This window comes from Mustela putorius, unplaced genomic scaffold (assembly GCF_011764305.1).
Source record: "Mustela putorius furo isolate JIRA1106 unplaced genomic scaffold, ASM1176430v1.1 tig00003898_pilon_pilon_pilon, whole genome shotgun sequence".
In the NCBI taxonomy this organism is placed as follows: domain Eukaryota; kingdom Metazoa; phylum Chordata; class Mammalia; order Carnivora; family Mustelidae; genus Mustela; species Mustela putorius.
In genome coordinates this window covers 23,071,480-23,087,809 of record NW_025422047.1, presented here as the reverse complement: position 1 = coordinate 23,087,809, position 16,330 = coordinate 23,071,480, and positions in this window count along the sequence as shown.

The following is a 16,330-nucleotide window of genomic DNA, read 5'->3' as shown; positions in this document are numbered from 1 at the left end:
CCTATTTTAGGAAAAGTAAGTTACAGGGGAGAGGATCAAAGGCTAATAAGGGAGATGAAAATTAACTTTTGAAACCAGAATCATCTTACTGGGATCATCTGTGCCTTCCTCAGCTTCATCCTCAGCCACTAGATGAGCCCATGATTTATATTAAGCCAATTAGACTGTATTTCCTTGGCATTTAGAAATATCAGAGGAAAGTGACATAAGCATGGAAAATAGTTGGGGCAGAGTTACCTCAGTTGGAAGTGCTGGTGAGAAAGCCCCTCCATTTGGCTCCCTTGGAGCAATTTTAGATCTCACCTCCCCAGAGCCCATTCAAGCCTGTCATCAGTTCTCTTATCCATCTGGTTATCCTTCAGTAAAGGAAATTCCTCATCTGCTTATGCTAGACAGTCTAGGTTTCTCATACATACTGTTACTGACTAAATGTTTGTGTCCCCTCAAAATTTGTGTGTTGAACTCCTAACCCCCAAAGTGATGGTATTATGGAAGGTGGGGCCTTTGGGAGGTGATTAGGCCACGAGGGTGAAACCCTTGTGAGTGGGTTCAGTGCCCTTATGAAGAAGACTTACAAGAGACTGCTGAGAGAATGCTAGCTTCATGCCATCATGTGAAAATACAGTGAGAAGTCAGCGTCCTGGAAATGGGCTCTCATCAGAATCCTCTCCTGCCAGTACCCTGATCTCAGGCTCAAATTTTTGTTGTTTTGAAGCCACCCATCTACCTAATCTGTTATGGCAGCTGAAACTGAGACACGTATGAAGCAGCTAAAGCCTTCTCCCTATATCACTCAGTACAAGGAGCCCTTACTATTTAGAGGAAGGTCAGAAAATAGAAGTAGACTTGGGGGACAAAGTAAATGGTCCTGTATCCTCCTGCCCGTCTATGGTGAGAAAGAACAGTGAAATTTGGACTCTGTAAAGGTCTCTTTAATTGGAAGCTTATCATAGGGCATCTCTGTTCTTAAGAGATTGGTCCTGAAACAGAAAACTTTCAACAGTAGAGGGGTTTCAACATGCCCCTGCTCACATGTCCAAGAGCGACTGCAAACACATTGATTTCATTTTTGCCCCAGCTCCTCTGTCTTTCCTAGTAGCTAAAGTAGAACTTCCAGAAGTTTTCCTCAGCTTCTGCTTCGGCTCTTGAACAAAGAGATTCCATTATCTTCTACTCTTTCTTCAGCCTTGTCTACAAGTCATTTGTTACATTACAGCATTTCCTGAAATTTAGCAAATTCTTGAAAAGAAAGATTTAATCTTCTCAGGAGAAGCTGGAGAAGATTTATGGACGCCTATTCTTAACATGTCAAAATGTGGCTTGGCTGCTAAATTTACTGGGACCGCCTACGCAGCCGAGGATTTCTGTGACTCTGCTGGAAATAATGGCTTCAGGAGGTAACCAAACAGCATTAGAGAAAAATATTTGAGAGAAAACAGATTTTTAGGTTGCAGAAGGATTTCTTATTTTATAAAAGAACATTACCATTTTAAGAGCTCATTAAGTTGTTTTCCCTTATGTTTGACCCCAAATTAGAGATTGGGTTTCTTAATTTTCACTTCTAAAAATCAGCTGTAAGATACTGGGTAACTTGAGTTTCCAAGTCTTCAAATGCCGCACAAAGTGGAAGCATTAATTCTTAAGTATTATTATGGAATAAATTGATTTTTGTTAGGTTGCCTTTTGTAATCCTTATTTTTTCCCCTCTGCTTAATCATTACAGGTAATTTAAAAATAAATACTGCTGCAGGTGAATTGCTAGAAGTATTTGCTGTCATTGAACTGAAAGGTAAAAACCTAATCACTGCATGTACTAAACATTCTTCTGTGGTAGTAGTTTCTTCACTCTATCTCTATCTTTGTTCTGTTTATTTAACATAATTTCTTCCACAATGTTTTGGTCTACAGCCCCCCTCCCCTTCCATTTCATGGAAGAAAATGGTACTCTTTTACACGAATGTGCTCACTATTTCCTTTGAAACTGTAGTCAGTCAGTCCCCGCAGAAAGAATAGGTAATGAAATTCTATCTCTCAAGTGTGTGTAGACATATCAATCACTTTAAGTGGAAACAATCATTCCTCTGCCATTTGGAGCCAACATTTTTGAACACAGAGCAGCACTGTTGCTTTCTGTTACTAAATATAGTTTTTCCATAGAACGCTTCCGTTTACCTTCCACCCACATGCTGCACAGGTCAAGAGAAGCAGATTTTCCGGATAACATTGGACTGGAGCAAAGGGAGTGAAAGCAGGTGCATCGTGTGATCTGGGTGTAGGGCTGCCCAGAGATGTGGGTCCGGCAGAGGCGACCCAGGCAGGGACGCCTTGCAGCCCTGCCACCCGGTTCCCCATCTCTGCCCAGCTTGCTCTGCAAGTAGTAGGACTTCCCTTCTGAACTGTCGACTCCCAAGTCCTCCCAACGCAAAATCCAGCATTGTTTTCCTCTCTTCCATAGAAGCAAAAAGATTTTGGATTTGTGCTGTCACCTTTTTCTCTTCCAACGCATTACGCTTTTGTCTTGCTTTCAGTATTTTAAGGAGCTGACACCAGAAGATACAGAAGACAAGGCATTCAACCTCTTTTATTGCAACAGTTCCCATCCTTCATGCCTGCTCTACCTACCATAAACTTAAATACCCACTCGTGTTTGAAATGCTGTTAGCTAAAGGCATGTTGCTGATGAACGGGAGAAATACCGTGTTAGCACAAGGCATTCTCGTTACAGCGAGGCGCTGCTGCCTCTACCCAGGGCATTGCTGCTGTGAAGCCGAGAGGCTCTCGCTCCCAATCCCCAGATACAGAGCAGTATCAATGCAGAAATATTAAAGAGAAAATTAATAATTTATTTTAAAAATTCATTTGCAGCTGCACTTCAGTGAATTAATTACTTTTTGTCTTTCTCTTCTTATTCATTCCCCTCTCCGGCTAATGATCAAGTTAGAACTAGCAAGAGGAAGTAAGTAGGGTTGGAAGGAGTGGGAGTCTGGTGCTGCTAGAACAGAAAGCACAAAGATTGCGCTTTCATGTGGGTGCCCGGAGGGACCTGACAGGAGAAAAGCGATAGGTGAAGCTTAATCCCATCTTCTTCATCCCCAAAGCAATAGGAAAGCACATTACCATGGTGTGTGTTCTACTTAGTATTTTAGGAGAGGGGAAAATTAAAATCCAGCAAGCAAAAGTCCCAAGTTATTAAAAAGATTAATCTGTTGTTTATCACTACATCTTCTATGCAACTCTCCTCCCTGTATGCTTGTTAAAATAGTACAGTCACGCAAAGTGATAGCACACTATCACTTAGGTGTTTGTGGAGCTCCTGTATGGATTTCTGCAAGGGTTGGGGTAGGCACAGCAAATTTTGCTTAACAATTGTTTATCAGGGCTGGCCAGGTGACACCAAGGTAATGTTATGGCAAAGTTCAAATCCACAGCCATTTTAGTCATTTTCTAAGAGAGAATAGAAAAATCAGTCTGAGAAATATCATTTACCAAACCCCAGACTGAGGCAAGGCAGATGCTTTCTTCCATGTTTAAAACATTCCTGGGACAGGGAGCCGACTTCCATCACGCCTGACCAAGCTGCCATTTTAAAACATGCAAAAAAAAGATGTGCTTTTTAATATACCTTATTCTAAGTAGCCATTTAATGGGAGAAATAACCTTTGTACTAATGAGATTTGAAAACAAATGGAAAGGCAAAACTGAATTTTCTCTAATAATCTTGTTGCTCCCATACAGGAACCATAGCCATTTGAGTACCAAATGATCCCCTCAGGGAAAAACAATTTCTGTGGGTGTGATTGGATGCTCTGGTATGTGTATAAGCAGAAAGGGGGATAAAGTTAAGGATGAAGATGGAGAGAATTCTGTGTTTAGTTTTTTCCAAAGAGGGCAAAGAAAAGAAGACAGGGAAAGAAAAGAAGAAGTATAGGGAGGAGAGAGGGGCTCGAAGCCAATGTCAGTGACACCAGGGGAAGATATTCTTCTGTTCTCTCCAGTAGACACACATTGTCACCACGAGAGTCTCTTGAATCCTCTCTGAGGAGTAGGATAGCTCATGTCTCAGCCCCGGGCCCCACACTGTTGCAAAGCATCATTTGCCATAGCTTTCATAGGACCTATGTAAGAGCTCATCAGGTAATTCAAGTTTGTTTTCTGAAGGTTGGAATGTTTTCTGATACCACCTAAAAACTGTATTTTGTGTAGTCTCACCTCTGAGTAAAGAAACAGTGGCTTTGTGACTTTGTGTCTTTTGGGACTGTAGGCTGTGGGAATATAGCTGAACATACCGTTATGGCTCTTGGCTCGAATCTCGAAAGTGTGTCCTGTAAGAAACCAAAATAATGCATCTCAGGGGGCTTGGTAGGAAAGATTCCCTCTTTCAACTCTGAAAATTCTTCAGATCAGATGAATGTATAATTACACCAATGTCTGTTTATGTAGCAGTTATAACTTAAAGAGACCTATTCAAGAGGGAGACCAGTTCAATATTGCTAAGCCACGAATAATCTCCATGGACTAAATATCCTGGTAAACTTCCGCGGGCTATAAACATACACTTACGTATCCAGTTTCCTTAGAAATTCTTCATTTGAAAATTTATCAAAACGCAACTCATCCTCTCAGACAATAAGAAACTGAAATCTACACCTAAGATATGCTTCCCCCATTACAGATAAACCTAGAAAATCATTTGATAATTGGACAAAAAAAATGATTTGTTTGTTTGTCTGTTTCATGTTATGTATATTAAAAGGACACTCTCGTGTTAAATGGAGTCATCGATCAAAAAATTTTCCCAACATCTTGTGGCAAGTGATTGCACCAGCAGCTGGAAATTTGGTAGACATCTTCCCTTCCTTGTTCCTTCAGCAAGAACATTTAGAACGCTATAAAGATTGGCTTTAAGGAATCTTGTGCTTATGAAAAACTAACCTGATTCTGTTTTATGCATTCAGAGTTTTGTCTCCTGCCAGACTCCGCAGGTCCTGGCAGCTGGTGGAGGCTTTTGACTACCTAGTACTGCCCCCATGTGGGCCAAGAGTGTCAGTCTTAGAAGGAGCCACCTGCTTTGCGTTTGTGACATCAGCCAAAGGAGGTAAAAGCCGTGATTTCTAATAGTTTCAATCCTGTAGACTGATCTAAATTTTCAAGGGAAATGGAACCGTTTTCTGCCCTCTGATTTAGTCAGAAAAAACTACAAGGCCAGTATGTCTGGAAATAAAGAATACAGGAGAGAGGATAAGAAAAATCTAGGCCAATGTTCTCTCTCACCTGGGATTCTTGTTTTTCTCCACCCAGAAGGTCAAATCTCAGCTGAATCAGTATGCAGATCACATACAGAGCAACCACAGTTCCAGACTAGGGAATGTGCTAATTGGCTCACCCGCCCAAAGAACCAGAGTACCAGGCGTCTGACACACAGCCTCTGAGGGAAGCAGGGCTTAATGCAGGACAGAATGTTCTTGCCTTTCTCTGCACCGTCACCTATCCTTGTTTCTAGCAAATGGTCTGGCTATATGCAGTGGTGACTGGAGCTCTTTCATAATTATTTCTCTCATTGTAGACTAATGTGTACACTTGGGATTTTAGAACGTGATCTAATTCTGAAGATACTGAAATTAAAACCAGTATCCCTTCAGCCTTCTCTTTTCATATGCTTCTCCTGGAGTGTTCCAAACCGTGCTCTAAGAAGTATAACGCATTAAAAAGGTAGGTCAGAAACTTGATGTTAGCGTCCTTAGGCTCTTTACATCTGTTTTTAGCAGTAAGAAGATGGTCAGAGCTATAGTCCCCTACTGGACGATATGGTATAAAAAACAACCCTGTTGGTTCCTTGCATGTCATTCCTTCCACTATGTCCTCAGGATCCCGATTTAAAACCGTTTAAGTGTTTTCTGGACGAGATGAAATATTATACAGAAGGAGCATAGAGTCTCACGAGAGAAAGCTCCTGCCCAGTTCCAGGAAGCCATGATATCCTTGGAGCTCTCTTTGAACAGGAAGCTCTCTTCCTGAATCATAGGGTGTTCATGGAGCTGATGTGATAGGACTGGGAACAAACCTCAGCCATCAGTTCTTGATTAACTCTGATAACTCACCCTGCCTAAGGAGGTGGAGGTTTTTCATGCTTCCACTGCCTCATGTTGCTCATTAGATATACACTTATTAAATATTCAGATAATTGTGGTAGTCATAATAGTGGTAATGATAGTCACGTGGTAACATGATGAAGACGGCATCCTTGAGCTGAGAGGGTTTTATTTTTCCGAAGTGAATCAAAGAGCCCACGGTACTGCCGTGAGCCCTGGGCAGAGCGTGTAAAGACTCCGAGGCCTTCCTTTGCTGTATAACGTTTTTAACAAACTAAGAGTAATCACCTAAAAGAGTTTTGAGATTACCTGGACACCCAAAAGGATTACCAATCCTCAGACAACACAGATACTTTTTCCCGATGTGAGTTTGTATTTTGACCTGAAACTAGCAAAGGAGAGCTCTGCGTCAGCATTTTAATTTACGTTCTGCTTCAGTTCCTTATTTATGATAGTTAGATTTTAGGTCAAATACCCTTGTGGAGCCAACTACCTTATATTAAAGAGAGCCTTCAGCCTCGATCAAATAAGACGGTTTTTTTTTTTTTTTAAACAAGTCTGCAGCTGAAAATTTTTTCTTGCCAGTATTTTTCAACTTTTATGTTTGTCTTTTATGAGTCTCCAAGTTTGGAGCAGGGTGAGATGTGAAGATGTCAGAAAACTCAAGGAAACTTCTGTTTTGTAAGACTCGAAAGGATTTGATAAGAATATGAATTGTCAGTTTTGCTCATCACTCGGTTCTAAAATCTATACTCAAAACCTTTCATGTCTGTCTTATCCCTCACTAACATCAAACATAATAAAATCAAAATAATCTTCTGGTAAAAATCAGGTTTCAAAATTTTACCGTAGGTTGCTGTTCTATTTGATTCTTTTTGATCAACACCAGATATACCAGCAACAAACAAGTTTCTCCCAAATCCCATTTTGTCTCAGCAGTACTCCTAATGGGGGTGGAGGGAGACGAATATGGAAATGATGCTAAGATATTTCTTCTATCATCTCTTTTAACAAGTTCATAAAAGCTATACCCATGTTGGGCTTATGAATTTTCCAAATTGAAAATAAGATAGATAATACAATAATACTCAGCTTTTGAATTTGTAGTGATTCTTTTCTTGCATTAGGAAATTTTGCATCCTTGACAATTCAGTAGCACTATTTTCTCTTTAAAGTCTAATGCAAGCCTAATGGGCTCATTTAGGCTGATAATGAACAGCTTAGGAGTTTTACTCTCGGGTTCCCAGTTCTGATAGGTGACAATGGCTTGTTTGCATTTGCCTTATGTATTTGATGCTACACGGTAGTGAAATGCAATCCTTCGCTGTCTATACAATTATTACGATGCTTTTGCAACATGATGTGCTCGCTGACACTGGTTTACCTTTTGCAGCCCCAGGCTTGCAACCTGGTGGCATTTGAATGTACCTGCTCCAAAGAAAGCATTGGTCTTATGACAGCTTTGTGATGTGGAATGAGCTGAAAGCAGGCTCAACTGACCCGATTATAACAATATCCCTGAGTCTGGAGACTCTTCTAGCTACTGATGATTGCTTTTTCTCATATTTGGAAAAGGCTATAACATGGCTAGAAAAAAGAGAGAGAGAGAGAGAGAGAGAGAGAGATCTTTGACCAATTCTCCAAACTATAGGAACTTGCCAGAGATTTTTAAAATTTATTTATTATTTTTGTCCTGAGCAACAGAGCTTGGAGAGTGCACTACCAGAAATGTATTGATGGTGATTAACTATGAATAGGTTACTAGCTAATGTTGTGGATGGAACAGAAACAATGGCACTTCCCACATTTCTGCTTTGGAGGAAGCTCTAGCTGGCAATCTGATTCAGAGAAATGGCAGAGAAGTTGGAATCCCACCGTTTTTACTTGGAGTGTTAGATTGCCTGTCTCTGGAGGGCTGGAGGAGACTATGGACAGTTGTAAAAGTCCCCCACTCCTGCCCCCTTGGCACCTCTAAAATCTGCTGCTAGTTTGGTGACCACTTTGGAAATTTATTGTTTAACTGTTTTAACATTTCATGACATGGAATATTTACAGTAATATAAACGAGATGGATTTAAGAAGGAACATTCATTTGAAAGGGAAGTCTACTAGACAAGGGTGGACCAAGTAACCCACTTGATACAGACAAGCCAAATGAGATGTTTATTCTGTAAAACAATGGCTTTTGCTATACTTGCCTCCCTGAGATCCAAATTAGTTCCAATAAGTCCCTAATTCCCAAAGAAGTTTTCGTTATCTGGGTCCGTCTGCCAAAATGAATTGCCATTCACATTTGTCCCAGAAAGTGGGAAGCATGTTGGGCAAATTTACTTCGGATACACCAGCTACTGTTGTTACAGGAGCAGAAATGTGGCACAATATTTCTTTGAAAGGAAGAACAAACTGAAACTAGCTACCAAGTATATGAATTTCTCATCACTGCTGAGGTGCTATGAGGACCCAAATTCTCCCTTACAAAGCCACCCACCAGATAGAATAAGGGAAAAACAAAAAACAAAAACAAAACAAAAAACAATTCCAATGTTCAGAAGTCAAGAGCGGACTCTAGTGCTTTTCTTATGTTCTCTCCAGAGCTCTGTGGAGAATATTCTGTGCTGGTAATTGTTCCTAATCAACTGGATGAAAGAGAAAGCAAAACTAATAACAACTCTTTGCTATATATTTGCACATGCTCAGTTCTCCTCCAAGCTAGAGGACACCTAGGAGAATCTTAGAAAAGGTCTTTCTAGATAGACAATTCCTCCCAACTATTAACTTGTTATCCTACTTACTTTCCTTTTTTTTTTTTTTTAGTGTACTTTTAATACCCTCCCTGAAAATGTATGCAGCATAATAATCTGATGGGGGTACAGTCATCATGATGATCTTGATTCAAACTTCACCAAGTTCTAGCTGTGGTAGAAAATGGATTTTGAATGAATAGAACAGCTTATCTTAGTCTCTCTACTTAGAAATTGAGAACCACCACCATGAAGGTATGAAAACCCTTTGGAAACTAGTGCCTTGGGCAAGGTAAGAATTGCGTTCCATGATGCACACCAATGATTCCATATCATGTATCTCTCAACCCAGAGAGTTATAAAGTAGTCTTCTGACTTTATCTGAATAAGATGGTCCTATATTAATTATAGATAAAAACGTGCTTCAAATGGTGCCTAGAATGGGTACTTCCAGACATATGACTGAACACATTGCTCTCAGTTTTTATTTTTTAAAGATTTTATTTATTTATTTGACAGAGAGAGATCACAGTAGGCAGAGAGGCAGGCAGAGAGAGAGAGAGGGAAGCAGGCTCCCCGCTGATCAGAGAGCCCGATGCGGGACTCGATCCCAGGACCCTAAGACCATGACCTGAGCTGAAGGCAGCGGCTTGATCCACTGAGCCACCCAGGCGCCCTGCTCTCAGTTTTTAATTTATTATGTCTCCTCCCTGCCCAAGGATAAAGTAATACCTTAGACCCGGTTCTTATGACAGATCCTACAATACTACCAAGCAAATGTGGTTCAACTCTTGACCTTTCAATATATATATATTTTAAAGTCATTCAGCCACAAGCTGGATTTACTCATTCCTGTTTCCCTTCATATTGCTTGGATAAGTAAAGACAATAACCTTAGCTCAAATTAATGTAAATTTCCCCACAAAGAAATTCTGAGAGAATTTGAACAAGAGGCGTATATGTGCAAATACACAAAAGCCACATCTTGGATTGATGGTCTTTGCATTTGTGACATAAATTCTCAAAACCTTTCTTCATATAGCTGTGACCACTAAATTTTAAGGACCCTGAAGGTGTCAACCATGTTCTGTGCATCTCTGTAATCCCCACATTACAGAATGTCTAACTAGTGGTCAGTTCTCAGTAAATATCTACTTAAAAAATGAACTCAGTGGGACAATGGACTACTTGTTTTGTCTTACCCTAATGCTATGTCTTAAGGAAGAAGGCAGAATTTAATAATTAGTCACATCTACTGAGTATGTAATAAGCTACCTAGCTCTAAAAAAGTTAACTTTTTTTTTCCTGTTTGCCTTGGACTTTTTTTTTTTTTGCAGAGCCATCTACTCATAGCCCTTTCTAAAGGAAACTAGACTTCTCAAGGGTTTGAAGAAGTTCAAAGATTATTCCTAAAAGAAATCATTCTATACACTAAGCTGCGGCTAATGGAACTGGAGCTGGGTGTTCGAACAAGGAACTGCTTCCATATACCAATATCCTACCCTGTGATCTGAGAGCATGTGGCTCCCTTGAGTACATGGGATTAACCAATCATATTCTCAGTCTTTAGAACTTGAATAGGAATAAGAAAAAAGAATTTTTACAGCAAAAAGAGGAAATGACAGAGGGGAACAGACAATGGTAATGATGAGAACAGAGGGTTGGGTAACCAAACTTCACTAATGGTAGAACACTAGGAGAAGAACCCCAAACTTCTGCTGCACAGATTTTGCATTCAGAAGCACCTCCATGAGGGCTTATCCTATTACTGATCGTGGGCTCAGATGTCTTACGAGAGCCCACTACTGAAACCACTCCAGATGTATTCTGAAACTTCCCTTCTCTCTAGCTAACTCTAGTGGTACTTTATTTCTCACAATTAAATAATCTGAATGAGAAGCCCCCAGAAAGACTTTCACATTTGCCTAGTGAATTTTTTAGCCAGCCCTCTTCCCACAAAGAATGATGAAGGAAGGTGGGGAAAACAAGAAAAAAAGAATGTTAGAAAAGTAGATAAGGTTTCACTTTTCTTCCAGGGTATGTCCAAACTGGTACCTGCAGGATTTCATTTGCTTATTGGATGCATGTTACAGTAAGCATCAACTTTCTGCGTGTCTGAGGTGAGTTTTTAAAAAGCCAGGAATCGTGATTCACCAGGGAAAAAATGTGAAGGTAATGGGTGCCTCTCAGTCTTTATTATCCATAAGAATAATCTGGAGATACTGTTAATAATGTAAATTCTGATTTCACAGGTATAACCTGGAGCCTAAGAGTCTGCATTTTTATGGCCATCCACCTGATCCTAGTGCTGCTGATCTGTTGGTCACATTTTGAGTATGAAAGATATAAAAGAAGGTACAATTACATACCCATTCTCATTTATTTTTTGCAGGATGGTAAAATAAGAGATGACCATTAAAACTAGACAAGTTCACCATTTCCAAGGTGTATGGTGTTGGGCAACTCATTTAACCCATCAAAGCTTTTGTTTCCTCATTTGTAAAATGATGATGGTAATATTTATCTTGGAGGATTATTCAGAAAATTAAATGATGTAAAACATGCAAATTTAGCAATAGCTCCTAAGCAAATGGTATTTATTTTTCATCAATTCACTGTGTTAATCAGGAAGCATTTTGAACAATATGCAATTCCCAGTAATAAGTTATAGAAAGGAAATATATATATATATATATATATATATATATATATAATCTCTGTCCTAAAGTGTTTACAAACCAATACGAGTGAAAATACCAAAATGTCTAAAAATTGCTATAATGCCATATAAAATAATGCCAGAAGAAAGGGGAAAGCAAAATGCTCTGCATTTAAAGAAGGAAAGATGGACTAAGGGATGGAGCAAGAAGAACAGGGTAAAGAAATCAGGGAAGATTTTAAAAAGGAGGTTGTTTTTGAGCTAAACCTTAACAGATTAGAGTTCACTAGGCAGAGGAGATGGGGAGTGTGACTGAGAGTCGAAGAAATCTCTGTGGAAACCATGGTATTGTGAAAAACAATGACCTCTTACTGGCAACTCCTGAAGTCCAATGTGGCCAAACCCAGACTGAATTGGGAGAAGAGGAGGAAGCTGAGGATAGTTGTCCCTAGGAGGTAAAGATTTTGTATGCCATCCTGACTTCCTGGGACAGATGTTTTCTCCTATTATGTCTCCCACCACACCTGATCATTTGTATGATCTCGCTCAAGGACAACTATACATCTCATCAACAAAAGTCTGGCCCAAAGGAGTACTCAATGAATTCTTGCTGACGGAATAATTATGTAAGTGTCGGAAGAGAGAGTTTCTTGCAGTAAGGGGGGGAAGTGCCTTAAATAATATTTCGTAGATGGACCACATACGGTTGCCTGTTCTGCTGGTGCTCAATGACCCCAGCCCACATAGATCCTCCAACATAAATATTTTCCGTAGAGACACAGGGAGCATTTTTTATTTGGAGTGATTGTTACATTATGTAACAAAAACAACCATCCCATTATACAACCCATTCCATGCATTCCATTTGGCCTCCCTGCGATGATTCAATCTCTTAGTGGCGCTTAAGATGGTAAAGGTTGAGAGAAGCTATTAGACTCTCAGTAGATTGGGATCATCAGATGAAAACTATGGCGTATCAGCGTAGCATTTACCATCACTTGTAACACAAAGTTCAGTAACATAGCTCGCAGCTACTCGTTGATTAGAACGGCTCTCTAGCCTAGGACTTGAGCTTGCTTCAACACACAGAATGGGGCTGCTTGCTTTTTCAGAGAAGCAGGAGGATACAGTCTCCAGTGAATGATATGATTTCGATACAGAAAGCTTGCTTAAATCTCACTTCATTTTCATCCCATCTATTGATTTCTTCAGGATCGTGCACATGGATTGGAATGCCTTTATTGAATCCCCCAGGCGTTCCAAGTAAACACAAATAGAATAATTAGGAACAACTGTAAAGGAAAAATCGTAAGTGAATCTTGCATTTGTATTATATTAGAGATAGAAACCTTGAATTTATCAGATGGAGTCATGTTAGTCCTGGCTCTTGGCAGAATGCTGAAGCTGGCAAAATTCATCTTCTGCAGAGGGAGAAGACCACGGAGGTCAAGGGCATGGGCTGGAGGCAGGCCACCTGGATTTAAAATGTTACTTGAAAACTTCCTGGCTTTGTGATTTGGAATACATGGCTCAGTCGTTCATGCTTCAAGCTCATCATCTATAAAGTGGGGATTATAATATTATTTAATCCATAAAGCAATGGAAAGTTAATCCACGAATTATTGTTTAGAATAATGCTGACACAGAGTAAGAGCTTATTAACTGTTAGCTGTTCCTATAATCTTCAGGGTCTCCACCCCACTAATTCAATAAACATCCCCTACCTTGTTCCTTATTCAAAGCAACCCCCATATCCTTTCTGTTCATTTACATACTCATTTCTAGTAGGATTTTGAGTCGTTTATATGTTTGTGTAATTATGTCCCCATAAAATGTTGTCCCGACAAGAACCTTTAATTTGCCTTTTATCTCTCACTGTAGCAAGAAAAGTGCTTTTTTATTATTATTAGAGAATCCATAGCATTAATAATCAAGTGGGAGGCCTATTACCCAGACTCCATCCAAAACCCCTGAAGTTATAGCAGTGTCTACCCATTTGTGCAACAAAAATTTATTAAAGTGTTTCATGTCACCTACTCCTGGCAGGTGTGGTGCAAAGATTGAACAAGGCAGTGGAGATGCTCTGCATTCCCTGGGAAGCACGGGAGGACCAGGAGGGGAATTTAATCTAGGCTGCTATTGGAGGAAGAGAGGCTAGCAGGAAAGCCTTTTCTCCCTCTATCATTGCAGACTTTCCTAGCCCAGCTTAATGACAAGCATCAGTTTTCATTTGCTATTTGTCGTCTTACTAGTTAGAAGCCTTAGCCTTCTTTCTTTTCTTTCTATAAATCCCCAAAACATATCCCTCCATACATTTACAATGCTCAAGGGGCTGAAAAAAAATGAATGATTCTTCAACTCAGAAGTTGGAGACCTGGGTCACATACAGAAAACTTTCAAGCATTCCTGATGGGCACTATGAAAACAGCATGAGTGCATTCCTTCCTTTATTCATTCAGTGAGCTCCCTTCACAGTGCCTTCCCGCACAGTCCTTAACTGAGCGCTCACAGTCCATGTCAATAATGTGAGAAGAAGTGGTCTTTATAAAAGAAAACCTGTCCCTGTCCATGAGGAGGTTAGAGATAGTTGAAAGATAAGATGTATCTTGCTATAGAAATAGTTAAATAACAATGAAATAAAATATATAATTAAATCCCAATGAATTATTCAATGATTCTTGGTGTTCTGGAAGAGACATCAGCTAAGATAGCAAATACTGTAAGTTTCATTTCAAATGCCACTTCCTATCAACTGGAAGTTAATGTCTGGCAAAACTGTCTCACCAGTGATTATGTGAATTTGCCAGGCTCAGGAGGAAATAGTTTGGAAATTGACGTTGGTCATGTCACAGGAATGGGAAGTGAGTCCCTTTGCCGCATCTTTGCCATGATGTGCTGGCCCTGTAGTGTGACAGTTAAGAAAAACATTTGTCATCTGATAGACCTGGATTCTGTTGTTTGCTAGCTCTGTGGCCTTGGGCAATTTATTTAACTTCTCTGAGCCTCCGTTTTTCTCAGCTGAAAAGTTAACATACAATCATCTCAAAGAATATTAGCTGTTAAAATTCAACCAGTCCTTAAGTTTAGTGGAAGACAGAATCAAGTCTATCTCATTTCATCTTTACATCCTTGGCACATGGCCCAACCGATATCCACCTGCCTCCCCACCCCCACCCCCTAGGTACACACATTGAGAAAAGTCTTTGAAGATACTGGGTTTTGAGAAGAACTTGAAAGTATGAGGAGAATAAGCATATGTCGAGGAGCATGAGAACAGTTACTACCTGAGCAAAAAAGACCTGGCAAAATATGGAAACCAAAATGAGTATGACAGTCAGGGACTACAGAGGAGATAGACGAGCCAGAAGGAAAAAGAAATAGCATCCAAACAACTTTGATTTTGGAAGATGCTAGGATCATCTCATCTATATTTCACTTTGTAAAGCAAGAAAACTGAAGCTCAGAGGAGTTTAAATAACTTATAGTGGTAGACATTGGCATTGCTGAGATTACAACCCAGATTGCCTGACACATCCTTCAGTGCTCACTTAGGAAGGGACTGGAAGAAAATGCTGGGAAGCCAATCAGAAATCAGATGGTAAAGTTCTCCATATGCAAAATTCACTCTTCAACTGCTGAGGACCTCTCTTCTCTGTTACCAGCAGTACAAATAAGAGCAGAATGAAATTCCCTCCAGGGCCCCTTTGGGTGCTATGACCTTGGAGAATGAGGCCACAGAGCGAGCACCACTGGTCAGCAGACGTGATTTCTGAGGTAAAGTGGACTAAAAAGGCTCAAGCTAAGGTAGAGAAAAACCGAACCCAGTTGTGTTGGTAAGGGGAGGTGCAATGGGTGATTCCTTGATGTATGTAGATCTGTGGGGCAAAGATGAGGATTTCCTCCACCCTGAAAATACCACATTGTATTTGCATTATGGCCAACACTAACAGAAGGTGGAAATCACACATAGTACTACGATTGCCACTTTGGTTTGAGGTTTTTCGTTCTTTTGATGTTACTGTCACTCCCAGCATCTATGCCCCTGTGTTTAGGGCCAGATATATTTTTAGTCTCATTTTATAATGGAGCAGCAGTGAACCATTAAAAACAAATAACATTGTGGCTTCTTGACTCTGCTTGCCTCATTGGTGTCTGATGCTGTCCTACCCCAAGACGTGGAACTGACACATGATGTCCTCTCTAGGCAGGTAAACACTGCTCATTTTTATTTGTCATCTAATAAGCGAAAGCCAGATTTGGAGGTGGAACCTTTGAAGTACAGTTGCTTCATCCTGAGAAAATGTTGGTGTCTGTTTACATCCATATATTAATGGAATAATCTTCCAGATCAGTCAGAGTGCTTGAGACACAATCAATGATACATATGCCCCCATTGTTCTTAATTAGCTTCTGATTAAAATGTCTCCTCATGCTCTTCAAGTTTAATTGTTGTCATTGAGATCCACGAAAGTACTCTTGCAAAGATTTCTGCATTGAGAGTTAGAGGCAGGGGACCTTCAATGAAGCACCATGACCCCAGGAATTTCTTCTCTGTCTCCTAATTATAATCAATCTCTGACTGCCATCATGCAAAAATTGTAGTACCTTGGTAATGGACACCCCGAAAACCTACTGTGACAATAATATTCGGGTTCTTGAGGCAAAGCTGCCCTGCAGGGCCAGTCTTTGTGTTCAGCAGTGCTCAGCAGTGCCATCCGGAAGTTTCTTCCATCAGTGGATGAGCTTTACTCCTCTTTCCTACCAGGAGGGAAGTGTGGCAGAGCAGAAGCTAGACCTAAATTCCCACTAAAGCTAGACCTAAAGTCCCTTGTGAGGGACTT